At 45.5% G+C, this 12861-nt stretch overlaps 1 long non-coding RNA gene across 3 annotated transcripts; it reads right to left on the reverse strand.

Annotated features, from left to right (window-relative positions):
- Nucleotides 1-931: 931 nt before the first annotated feature.
- Nucleotides 932-12627, reverse strand: LOC149998256 (uncharacterized). Of its 3 annotated transcripts, XR_016514221.1 has the most exons (5): nucleotides 12545-12627; nucleotides 11250-11362; nucleotides 10903-11125; nucleotides 10551-10669; nucleotides 932-1401 (listed from the first exon to the last, which is right to left on the reverse strand). It is a non-coding gene; the product is annotated as an uncharacterized LOC149998256 (long non-coding RNA). The 3 variants fall into 3 exon arrangements; XR_016514219.1 differs by having other exon boundaries at nucleotides 10903-11362; XR_016514220.1 differs by lacking the exon at nucleotides 10903-11125 and having other exon boundaries at nucleotides 12545-12623.
- Between the last annotated feature and the right edge of the window lie 234 nt (nucleotides 12628-12861).

Consider the following 12861-nt stretch of genomic DNA (forward strand, 5'->3'; position numbering starts at 1 on the left):
TCAGAGAAACGTACCAGAGCTGCGGCTGGTCTCCAAGCCGGTGCCGTGCGCGTGGCTACACCAAGTGATTCCCGTGCTGGTGGAAATACTCAGCGGAAGTTGTTTGGGGCTGATGAGCAGTATTTTAAAATTTGCACCCGCAAGGCCATTGTCCATGCTGGCAGGAGTGGGGATAATTCCCATCTTGCTCCTTATGTAAGGAGTCGCTCATGGAAACCTGGGTTAACCTGCTCCCCCTTTTGGTTAACTCCGACGATTGACCACAGCCAACCGCCATGCTGGCTTGCCTCTTAACCTGAATCTACGAAAGACGTTTGGGTTATACAGTCAGAAGAAATTAGCTAAAGGTAAATGTAACCCTTCAAATTTAAAAGAGTGGGAAGGTAAAACCTTATCATTAGACAAGCAACCCTACAGCCAGAACCTCTAGAATAGAGACCTTGACTCCTTTCTCCCATTGAACCCAACCCAGCAGCACCAGAAAGCTCCCTCTCTGGTTTCTTCCGTTCTCTTCCTCTTCCCCATGCCCCCCACTCCCACCCGCTGCCAGGTTCTTGGTGGCGTCTTTTGAGCTGCGGAATGAAACCTTGCCTGAAGCCACATTTCCTTCGTACTTTCATTTAAGCATGCAAGCAAATTCTCCTTTTCATTCAAGCCAGGTGAGCGGGGCTTTCTATCACTTGCATGATAAAGACTGTCCATGATCTGTGAATCTAAGTGCAAACATTAATGATTTATTGTCTTTTTGAAAACCAGAAGCTAAGATTAAATTTGTGAATTGAAAAATTTTTAAATAAAAACAAGGTTTCTATGTAAATTAATGATGATTCTTTTTTTTTTTTCTTTTGGACTGTAGTATTACCTGAATAAGGAGTGAGAATTACTTATGGAAATATTTACAAGCTTATACTGCAGTATAATTGGTGCTTGTTTGAGCATTTTATTAATATTTAATTTTGCATCATTTCTTGAACTAATTTATTGGCACATTTTTAGCATTCCACCAAGAGACTTAACATACATCACATTCATAATAAAAGGTACAGGAGTTTTTATATTTATTTCCTGAGCTATCATTTGAAGATAATTTTCTGTGACAGGGCGTTCTAAGTGTACTATTGTCGATGATTTTAATTATATTCATGTCTTAGATTTTGACACAGTGCTTTCTGTTACTAACTCTTGGGAAGCGTACCTCTTCGTAAAGTGTTCTCAGCCATCCACAGCTTGCCCAGACAGGTGCTGGAAACTAAGGTGGAACTACCGAAGCAAGGTCATCAGATGAAGCAAGAAGTTTTCTTGTGGGAACCGGGTCAGGACAAGTCTGTCAGAGGGGCAATGACCTAAATTCTTCAGGTGGCCAATGTTTCTGTCATCAGGCAGTCATGCCCCATTTACCTCCTGAAAAAACCACAAAATTAACTCTTTAAACAAGTCACATTTACTAATAAGTAATTCAAAAGTTTTATGTGGAAGACAGAAAATATGATAAGCCACTGAAAGCTTATCTTTAAATGCATGTCAAATTAAGATTAACCTGCAAAATAAATAAACCCTAAAATAGCTTAAAATTCCTAAAAACTTTTTTAGCAAAATACGTGGATACTAAAAATAAATGCAAAAATGATTTCCTGCTCCCCCACCCCCATCTCCCTGCAATGCTTCTGTAACAGTCAAGATTCTTTTGATTGCAAATGACAGAATCCCTTATAGAGGGCAATGCAGGATTAAAATAACCAAAACTGTTTGTTTTGTTACAAAGTAAAAAGGGCAATTCTTCCTCCCCTCCCCCATATCTTTTTCAACCCTCAAGGGCTGGGGTAACTTTCGTTCTTCGAGTCCAGCAGCCCTCTCCTGATAATAGCACCTCTTCCTTTCTTTTTTATCTTCTTTTTTTTTTTTTAGGGTAAAATGTCTTTATTGTTATTTTAATTCTTTTTTATTTTACTTTTTTTTTTTACAGTTGTCTCAGTTTTTCCCCAGTTGCTCTCCACTGCCCCACTTACCCTCCCACAGTCAGTCCCCACCCTGGGGTCCATGTCTTTGGGTCACTTATACCTGTTCCTTGCCTAGAAACTTCCCCTTCTTTCCCTCGATCTTCCCCTCTCCTTTCCTCTCTGGTCACTGTCAGTCTGTTCCTTGTTTCAATGCCTCTGGGTCTATTTTGCTCATTTGTTTGTTTTGTTCATTAGTTTCCTGTATTAGGTGAGATCATATGGTGTTTGTCTTTCGTGCCTGGCTTAATTCACTAAGCAAAATGCTCTCCAGTTCCATCCATGCTGTCATGAAAGGTAGGAGTTCCTTCTTTCTTTCTGCTGCGTAGTATTCCATCGTGTAAACGTACCACAGGTTTTTGATCCACCCATCTACTGATGGGCATTTAGGCTGTTTCATGCACTTGGCTATTATAAATAGTGCTGCTATGACCATAGGTTCTTCTGAATTGGTGTTTCAGGATTCTTAGTATATAATCCCAGCAATGGAATTGCTGGTTCAAAAGGCAGTTCCATTTTTAGTTTTTTGAGGAAATTCCATGTTTTTCACAGTGGCTACACCAGTCTGCATTCCCACCAACAGTGCACTAGGGTACAGTTTTCTCCACATCCTCGCCAGCACTTGTTGTTTGCTGATTTGTTGATGACGGCCATTCTGACCATGTGAGGTGGCATCTCACTGTGGTTTTTATTTGCATCTCTCAGATGGCTAGTGATGTTGAGCATCCTTTCATACGCCTATGGGGCATCTATATGTCTTCCTTGGAGAGGTATCTGTTTAGGCCTTTTGCCCATTTTTAAATTAGATTGTTTGTCTTCCTGGCGTTGAGTCTTTTTCTTTTCTCTCTTTCTTTCTTTCTTTTTGTAGAGAATAAAGTTTTTATTCACTCTCCAAGAAAGGAGAATAGCCTGGTGTGAACAGACACACCAGCTATCTCTTTCTTTTGAAGCAAATGTACCCAACTCCCTGTAGTCCTGCTGGGGATGCTGTCAATCATAGTACCCATGGCACTGCAATGGGGGTGGTGGGGTGGGGTGGTGGTGGTCATGTGACTCAGGCTGGGCCTCACTTAGCAGCACATTCTGTGATTGTTCCAAAAGGTGGCCACATGAGAACGACAGACCAATCAGAGGTCTTCCGTGTGAAGGCCTAAGGGCTGGTCTTGGTAAGTGTGGCTTACTAAGCAATGTGGTGGGAATGGGAGTGTGCAGGATTGTGGTTAGAAGCCCCAAGAGAAGCCAAACCATTCCACAAAAGGAAGGAAGCCATGGAGGGAGGCCCAGGGGTAGTCAGGACCGAGGCAGCAGAAGTGGGGAGCTGAGCAATGCCAGGGGCTGCCTGGGGAGGGTCAGAAGAGAATCCTGGGGGACTAAGAATAAGACATGTGTGACAGAAGAACCTGAAGAGTTTGCGATGGAGCGAGCAAGTGATGTAAAAACCTCCTGCTCAGTTTTCTCTACGAAACAGTCAGTAAAATCTACATTGCTCAAGAATGCCAGAGAATGCAAGATTGGTGTGGGGCAGCAAGGGAGACTGCATCCAAGGACAGGTGACATCAGTGCAGTGACCTCTCACAGTCACACACTAAGAACAGAAGGCTCCTTCCTTAATATTCTAAATCTCATCCATTTGCAAACCATAGCCAAAACCATATTTAAAGGGCACAAGTTTCACTGTTATGACTTAACATGGTTCTGGAAGTTCTATCCTTAGCCCTTAAGGAGGGTGACACAGATGGCAGGGTTCAAAGCTCCTCAAGCCCCGTGCCCCTCTGGGGAGTGTCTGCCTTTTGTTTCCGTGCTGTACCCACCAGGAAGACTAGTGGGAAGGTCACTGATTGCCAAGTTACCCTGGACATTGTTGGACAAAATGATCACCGCCATTGGTTCTATCACATTTGCTTTATTCTACTTTTCTCCTTCTCTTGGAGACTTAGAGGAGAGTATTTGAATAAGAATCAATAAAATCTGACCATTTACTAATATGAAACATTAGATGGAATAGTCTGGTTCTAGTCTATAGGGGGCTACAGTAGAAGGGCCTGGCCACTAAGCTCTGCTCTTGAACAGGAACCAGGAGGAAGATGCACTTGTGAGACTTGGGCCAGAGGCAGGAGGCCATGGCACGTGGCCATCAGTGGTGCTGTCTGTCCCCTCAAGCACCTTGTACTAACTGGGTCTCCAGAGGAGTGGCTTGGGCAACATCACTTATGAGGTGTTCTAGCATGTGGCACAGGACTAATGCAGAGTGATGCCTAATAAATTAAGGTTCACTATCTCTATCACGTGTTTCCTGGGAGGGCACAAAGCCCCAGTGGCAGCCAGCCACGCATAAGAAAATAGCCATGTGCAAAAGGACAGCCAGTTGGCCCTGGATGAGCTAATAATGGCTGAGCCACAAACTACCCAATCAATGCCTTCATATTGGATAGTGATGGAACCATCTCCTTGGGAAAGTCAAAGATGGAGAAGCAGAGACAGAAGAGGGTCTTGGGAAAGCTGTGAGAGACCTGGGGGTGGGAAGAGAAGCTGAGCTAGACCCCAGACTCTGCTTTCCTATTCTGCCAATTTCTGCTTCCCCCTACCCCCAGCCCCTTGCCATATCACTCAAATTTTCAGAGTCCCTGTGGCCAGAAAGAGCAGAACTCACACATTCCCTGTGTCTCAGCCCCTTTCGGAGAGGGCAGAAGGCAGCTTAGCTTGGCAGGGCTCACCTTGGGAGCCTCTTTAGCTGAGGGCTCGCTGGGCTCACTTCTAAATGAGCACCCACCATCTGTTGGATGATTCATGCCCCGCTGGATGCAAAGCTGGGGCTCTATTTGGGTCTTTGGACTTGAATTCATTCCAAAATCAAAGGTGTCAAGTTTAGTGGCCTTGAAATTCTGGACTCTCTTTGGGAAATGGGAACTTGTACAATCTCTTGATGGGTCTACTATTTTTATAAAAATCTGAAGAAAGTTCTGAGAAGCCCCTGAGATGACTCCTTCCCCAAATGGCTGGGCGGGCCCCTGGACCGGAGACTGGGCTCTCCTGAGCAGCTCTTGTCCACAGACTCACTTGTCCCCTTCCTGGATCAGCTTTCTTCCAACCTTTCCTCCTTCCTCCCTCTTCTTATTTTTCTCCCTGTTTTTCAACTTCAGGTGTAGAAATCTGAGTTAACCATATGCCCTAGTTCAGAACACTCTGGCATCTCTAGTCCATGCAGGGTTCCTGTCTTGCTTGTAATTATTTATTCTCTTTATCTACACCCTCCTTTGCCATTCTCTACCCCCTCCCCACTATAGACAAATATGCTAGTAAGTCAGTCTTCTAAAAAACATTTTTTAAAAAGTTTATTGATTTTAGAGCGAAAAAGGGAGAGAGAGGGAGGGAGGGAAGAAGGAAAAGAGAGAGAGAGAGAAACATTGATGTGAGAGAGAAACATTGATTGGTCGCCTCCCATATACGTCCTAAACAGGAATCGAACCCACAACCATTTGGTGTGAGGAATGACACTCCAACCAACTGAGCCACAACGGCCAGGGCTAGTAAGTGAATCTTTTGCTTAAAGAGTATTGCTATTTTGTATTTTGAATTCTACATATGCATACATTTTAAATGTTATAAATGGTATTGGATTGTATCTCTCATTCTGGTTTTCATTTGTCTCACCCAGTACTAAGTTTTTGAGATCCATCCATGTGGCTCTGTGTGCATCTAACCCACTGCTTCTACCTCTGCAAAGTTCTCTGTGGTGTGGTGTGTGTGCTGGGCACTCCCCACTTGCCCCTCAGACCCACTTTCCACCTTGCTTTGTGCTCTGGGACGCTGAACTCTGTGGACTGTATCTACCAGCTTCCCTTGCCTTTCATCTTCCAGTTGGGTTTGGCCTTCAGAAGGCGCCATCAGGAGATCAGCGGGTGAGGTCAGATGTCTATCTGATCTGACGGAACAGGGGACCAGTGGCTGCATCCCTCTACCAATGGCCGCAGGCCACAGCTGAAGTCTGGAGGCCATTTCCTGCCCTTGCCCCTTCGGACACATGGGCTTCGCTGTCCCTTGTTGGTGTCTCTAGAGCTGCCCCTGCCTTGTACATGACCCCTGCACAGAACCGCCCAGCTGCCTGTTGAACCAGTATCCTGACTGATTCCACAGGTGCCCACCGTATCTGCTCCCCTCGCTCACCCAGTGGGGACTCTGCATCACCTCTAACTCCTCACCACCACAAATGTCTCTGGGACAGACCTCCTCACTCTCTGTTTGCCTCTGGTCCTTTGCTTTCCAATTGCAGTGCATTCTTCTAGCTCCCGAAGCTGGCGCATCTAGGATAACAGTTTTGTTTTGTTTTTGTTTTTTTGTATTTCTGATTCATTAACACCTCAGTTCTTAACCTGCGGTGATTTCACCCCCAGAGGACTTTTGGCAATGTTAGGAACCATTTTTAGTTGTAGTGATTGGAGGTGGAGGTGGCCAGGTGCTAGGGACAGTGTACATAGATTTCTTTCCATGCACAGGACAGCCCCACAACAAGGAATGATCTGGTCCCACACATTAGTAGTGCCGAAGTTGAGAAACTCTGAGTTTGCGTAACCCCACTTTGGACTTTAGACTTAATCCTTCCTTGGCATTTTTATTTGTTCCAGGGGAGGTAGTGGGAGAGCTCCTTAGAAACCGGTGCTTCTGTGTGAAAGGAGCTTTGTTGGAGAGGACCTCCTGGCCTCCCTCCATCCTCTCCCTCACTCCTCCTAAGGGAGAGGCCGGCACCCAGGGAAGCCCACGGTTGGCTTAGATCCTCCAGACCCTACACTAAAGGCTCTGTCTCTGGCAGGGGTGGACGGTGTCTAGCACCGCCTATGACGGGGGGTTAAGTTGACCTGATTCTGGGGTGCCGTATTATGAAACTGCTCTCATTGCTTACCTCAGCATGTGCTCCTCAGCTGCCACAGTAGTGAAGCTGATGTTTTCAGAGCCATCTGCCTAACTTCTGTGCCAATCTATCATTTCGTTCATTCAGAACCCAGGGAGGGAGGGTCATGGAGTGTAATTTATTGGGGCCCTTTAAATCTCAATAGCCACTTTCACACGCCTGAAGCCTCCGCTCTGCTTCCGACCAGTCCAGACAAATGCCCAGTAAGGCTATGGGACTGAGAGCACTGGCCCACTGGTAGGGCCCCAGAAGAGAAAACATCACTCAGTTGGGTTTCGGTGGAGAAGGAGAGTGTGGGTTCAGTAAGGGTGGAGCTGAACACGGGGGCTCAGGGACTGTGGTGGGGACTAGTGTCTCTCTTCCCATGGCTGGGCTCCTATTTTCTCTGCTGACCAGACTCAGGCAGGCCGTCCCTTCAGGTGGTCACCAGCAGCAACCAGGCTCTGTTGCAAGTTCGAATCCTGCTGAAAACAGAGGGTGCTCTTGTCCAGCATCCCTGGCAGTGCTCTGATTCTGTGGCCTTAGACGTATGTGTTTCTTGAACCAGTGATTGAAATCTGGAAAGTGTACTTTGCTGGTTACAGGTCCGCCCCTGGCGCTGGTGGTGGAGACCCCAGGACTAAGAAGGCTGACAGTGAGGGAGGGATGGATCCCCAAATAAAAATAGGGGCTTCAGGTGGAAGAAGAGAGAAACGGATACCAGGGAGCAAGTCCATTACCATCCCATGGGCCTACTTCTTCTCCTGACCTCCTAGTTACTGGCTGTGTGACCTTAAGAAAGTTACTTAAGCTGTCTGGGTTTCCTGTTTCCTTCCCAGTAAAATGAGGATAATAACAGCACCTATCTCAGAGGGTTGCTATGAAGACTATTTAAAATGATGAAATGATACATATAAAATACTTAGCATGATGTCTTGCACATAGTAAATGCTTAAGAATGGTCAACATTATAAATATATCTTCTAGACCCTGCTTCTGGTGGTCCTGTGAGTGTGGGTGTCAGGGTGAGGGAGGACTAAGAGCGTTTGTTGTCAGTTGGGCTGAGAGGCCTTCAAGAACACCCCAAAAAAATTGCTATGAGTTTAACGTCACTTAAATAGGAGGTCCTGGTGCCATTTAAAGGATACAAAAAGAGAAGTTCTGGTTGAAGCATAGTTAATAAATGCTTCACTTCAAAGTTAGGTGTTTGACCAAGATATGAACATGGTGACATGATTCCTAAGGGTATATACAAACAGGCAGGAAGCTGGACAAGAAAGGCTTTTTAGAGAAAGTTTCAGTGGGCTGGAAGTCCCACTCTCCCTCCCTTGCTCACCCTGTGTGGGGGTCCCTGCTCCTTGTCTTAAGCTCAGCAACCCACTGCTTTGAATGTTTACTATGTGACCCCTGGAGGAATTGGGGATCCAGAGCATTAGATTCCTGGAAGGAGGGTCTAAAGGGCTGATCAAGGCAAAGTGGCAGTGAAACTGGAAAAGTTGACATTCATCTTGCCTGTCACTACCAGAATCAATAAGTAGAGACAAGGATTGACTATGGGCACTTTATTCAGATGCCGAAGATCTGGACGATGGTGGGTTATGGACCCTAAAAACCATCATAACATCTCATCTTAAACTGACCTTTTTAAAAGGAGAAGAAAAGGGTAGGTAAGGGGTTTGGAAAAAAAGGTTAATCAGAGAAGAATTGCCATCCTGTGTGACTTTCTTAGTATTTTTTTAATCTGTGGATCCACAATTCTTTATCTGCATCACAGATGTTTCCTCCCTGGAACACAGGTGACTCAGACACCTTTTTGATGGCTTGCAGACCTCCTGGGGCACAGGTGGGGGCTGACCTTGGCCTGTACCACCCAGGAAACCCCAGGGCCAGCACACCCAGTGGACAGCTACAGACTACATTGGAGCACCACCACCTTGTCCCTGCACACCCGATCTTACACAGAGGGCAGATGTTGGTGGTCAGTGGTCACAGCCAATACTTGAAGCTGACTGGCATGGATAAATCCCTCCCATTGATCTTTCAACAGCAACCAAGGCTCAGCTACAAGAGGGGGGGCTTACTCAACCCACACAAAGGGCGCACCTTGAGTACCCAGCTTGGGTGATAGGAAAGACTGTACCACTGGACCCTACTGAACACTTACTACATTAGGGAGTCACAGCAGTTCTACCTTATATGTAGAAACAAACACAGGGAGGCTGCCAAAATTAGGAGACAAATAAACGTGGCCCAAATGAAAGAACAGATCAAAACTGCAGAAAAATAGCTAAAGTGAAATGGAGATAAGCAATCTATCAGATGCAGAGTTCAAAACACTGGTTATAAGGATGCTCAAGGAACTTAGTGAGAACTCAACAGCATAAAATAGATCCAGGCAGAAACTAAGGATACACTAATTAAAATAAAGAACAATTTACGGAGAAACAATAGTAGAGTGGATGAAGCCAAGAATCAAATCAATGATTTACAGCATAAGGAAGCAAAAAAACCAACCAATCAGACAAGAAGAAGAAAGAAGAATCCAAAATAAATGAGGATAGTATAAGCATCCTCTGGGACAACTTCAAGAGGTCCAACATTCACATCATAACAGTGCCAGAAGGAGAAGAAAAAGCAAGAAATTGGAAATCTCTTTGAAAAAATAATAACAGAAAATTTCCCTAATTTAGTGAAGGAAATAGACATACAACTTCAGGAAGCACAGAGTCCCAAACAAGATGGATGCAAAGAAACCCACTCCACGACACATTATAATTAAAATGACAAAGATTAAAGATAAAGAGAGAATCTTAAAAGCAGCAAGAGAAAATAAATTGGTTAGCTACAGGGGAGTTCCCATAAGACTGTCAGCTGATTTCTCAAAAGAAACTTTGCAGGCTAGAAGGGATTAGCAAGAAATATTCAAAATCATGAAAAGCAGGGGCCTACAACCAAGATTACTCTATCCAGCAAAGCTATCATTTAGAATCAAAGGGTGGATAAAGAGCTTCCCAGACAAGAAAAAACTAAAGGAGTTCATTATCACCAAACTATTATATGAAATGTTAAAGGGACTTATTTAAGAAAAAGAAGAAGATCAAAACTATGAACAATAAAATGACAAAAATACTTACCTATCAACAATCAAATCTAAAAAACAAACTAAGCAAACAAGAAGGACAGGGACAGAATCATGGATACAGAGAGCATTTTGATGGTTGCCAGTTGGGGTGAAGGTATGAGGGAAAAGGTGAAGAGGTGAGGGGATTAAGAAGTACAAATAGGTAGTTACAGAATAGCCACGGGGATGTAAAGTACAGTATAGGAAATGGAGTAGCCAAAGAACTTATACACAGAACCCATGGACATGAACAATGGTGGGGGGATTGCCTGAGGGAGTGGGGGTTGCTGGGCGGGGGAGGGGGCAAGGGGGGAAAATCAGGACAACTGTAATAGCATAATCAATAAAATATGATTTAAAAAAATCAGTTATATATACACAGTCGTGAACTGACAGACACACACCCCTTTATTTACAAGCTAAGAATGATCCAAAGTTTGCACAAGCACTCATTTTCACAGTTTCAACAATTCAGTTATTATCTTAGAAAAATACCAGAGCCTTGGACAAACAAGCCATATCAAGAACTCTGAGAAACAAATTCACCTACTTGTTCCCATCTGGGTCTCCTTGTCCAGGAAAACATTCTTTGCCAAATAAGTCTTGATTCCAACTCAGAAGTATGGAAGTTTATAAACGCACAGAAACACGCAGATGCACAAATGCTTCCTGGAATCGTACAGTTAGGCAGTTTACAAGCAGAGGCCTTGCGGCTACTCCCAGTTCCCTCCCTGAGTTGCCTCACCCCACTCCTTTCCCCACTTGTCTCTAGTCCACATTCCAGGACACCTCCTCCAGGCAGGCAGCAGGAATTTTGAAGCAATGGGAGGCGGTCCTCTCTGTCCTTTGTCAGCATGACAGTCCCTCTCACAGCCACTGCCGCTCTGCCTGGTCTTACCCACCTTGTCCTGGGTCCTCCTGGGGGACAGTCTGCTGCTCCCAGCTGTCACACATACAGTTTCAGTGTTTCCCGAGCTCTGTCCATTCCTAGCTTGCTGGCTCCCTGCCATTCACTTGGGGCCCACACAGTTCTGCTGTTACCAGTATTGCCCTTTCCCAGCTCTGCAAAGGGGCGGAGGAGGTACTTGTCTTCTGAGAAAGATCTGAGCAGCTGCATCAGCCTCCCTGCACTCCCAAGAAGTTCTTCCTTTTTAGAGTCAAATTCCCTGATGTCAGGCCCCTCTCCCAGGTACCAGATATTGAGGTCCCAGTTCTGCCTCATGCGTGCCCACCACCTGTCCATGGACACCTTTCTTCCACTGGGGTCCGGGAGGCCGCAAAGCATCTCAGTTCCCCTCATGGGCTCTAGGGCCAGGCACCTTGGTCCTGATTCTGGATCTTCCCGAGTACAGTGGAGTGACCCTGGACAAATTGCAGAACCTCTTAGAGCCTGGGGTTCTTATCTGTAAGGTGGGGAAAGTGCACATCTACCACCTAAGGTTAAGCAAGTGCTTGCTCAGTACATGGCCTGGCTCATGCCAACAACTGGGAGTCATAATAATACTGTTCTGTATTCTGACTTGTCCTTCTCTCCCAATGTCACCTTGCTGGGCTGAGGGCTGGGCAGGCCTGAGCTGCACCTTTATTGACATTCCTACTTCATTAGCTTACATGCTGTACTCTGCCCTTGAACTTCTGCAGTTTACAGAACACTAAACAGCTGAACACTAAAAGGCTGCCGCTTCTCACAGCCCAGATGAAGCCATCAGCCAGCAAGCCAAGGATGCCTGTGGATGGGCTTGCTGGGACAACTCTGGTGTCGTACCCATGATTTGCGCATATTCTCATGACAGGGGTGTGGAGGGCATGGTAGGACCAGAGCTGGCTGCTCCTGCCCTCCATGGAGACTGGGACTGGGCTGAAACCCTCAAGAACACGTCCACTCATCTCCATTGGGAACCGCCTCTCATTGACCCATCCGTGGGTTTTGGATGAGAGAGCAGGTGATTGCAGCCTCTTTGGGGACTTAGTGCAGACCACCTGAGCACACCCCACCCTAGGCTCTTCACAGATACAGTATTCCCTCACTTATCATGGGTATTACATTCCAGACCCCCCCACCCCCCGTGAAGTAGGAACCTTACACTTATTCTACACTCTTAAACCTACGTAACTTTAACAACATACATATACAGTACTGCAAAATCCCACAATACAGCGAAAAATCTGTGATAAATAATTAAATATAATATTTTTTAAAATCCTGTGATACAGTGAGGCCATGATAAGTGAACCACAATATAGAGAGGGACTACTGTACTGCCCCCTCTGTCTGAAACCTCTCCTAGACATGTTTATGCGTGTGTGTATACACAGAACCTGGATTTAATAAAAGTACCACTCCATCCTTCAACTTTGACCTTAAAAGCCAGTGTCTGGCAAATGGTAGACTCTGACCTGTTTTCCCTTGGCCTATCCTAGGGTGTTCAAATTCTCCTGGCCCCTTAGGAAGGTGGTGAACCCCGGGAGAAAAACAGTAGGACAAGAATACCACGCTTCCTATACCACACCTCCGCCACTGCCGCTCTGCCTGGTCTTACCCACCTGTGTAACTCCTTTGGTTTCCATCAAGGTCATCAGCTTCCTGTTCCTTCTAATTTGAATTCCTCACACGTGGGCACTTGTGAGTCACCTGCCCTTCTTATAAAAGCTCTGGAACTTTCTGTGCGTAAAGTAACAGAGGACTCTCCAAAGAACGATAGACTGATTTGACTACTTGTGAAGTATTTAAACTTGTGAAGTTTAAATAAACAATAAACAAAGAGGCAAACTACAATCCAAGGAAAGTATTTGCCACTCATACGAGGGATAAAAGACAACATGTTCAACAAATATTTATTGAGGGCCTACCATTCTCTGGG

Source organism: Furipterus horrens, unplaced genomic scaffold (assembly GCF_987537825.1).
Source record: "Furipterus horrens unplaced genomic scaffold, mFurHor1.1.pri manual_scaffold_11, whole genome shotgun sequence".
NCBI lineage: Eukaryota > Metazoa > Chordata > Mammalia > Chiroptera > Furipteridae > Furipterus > Furipterus horrens.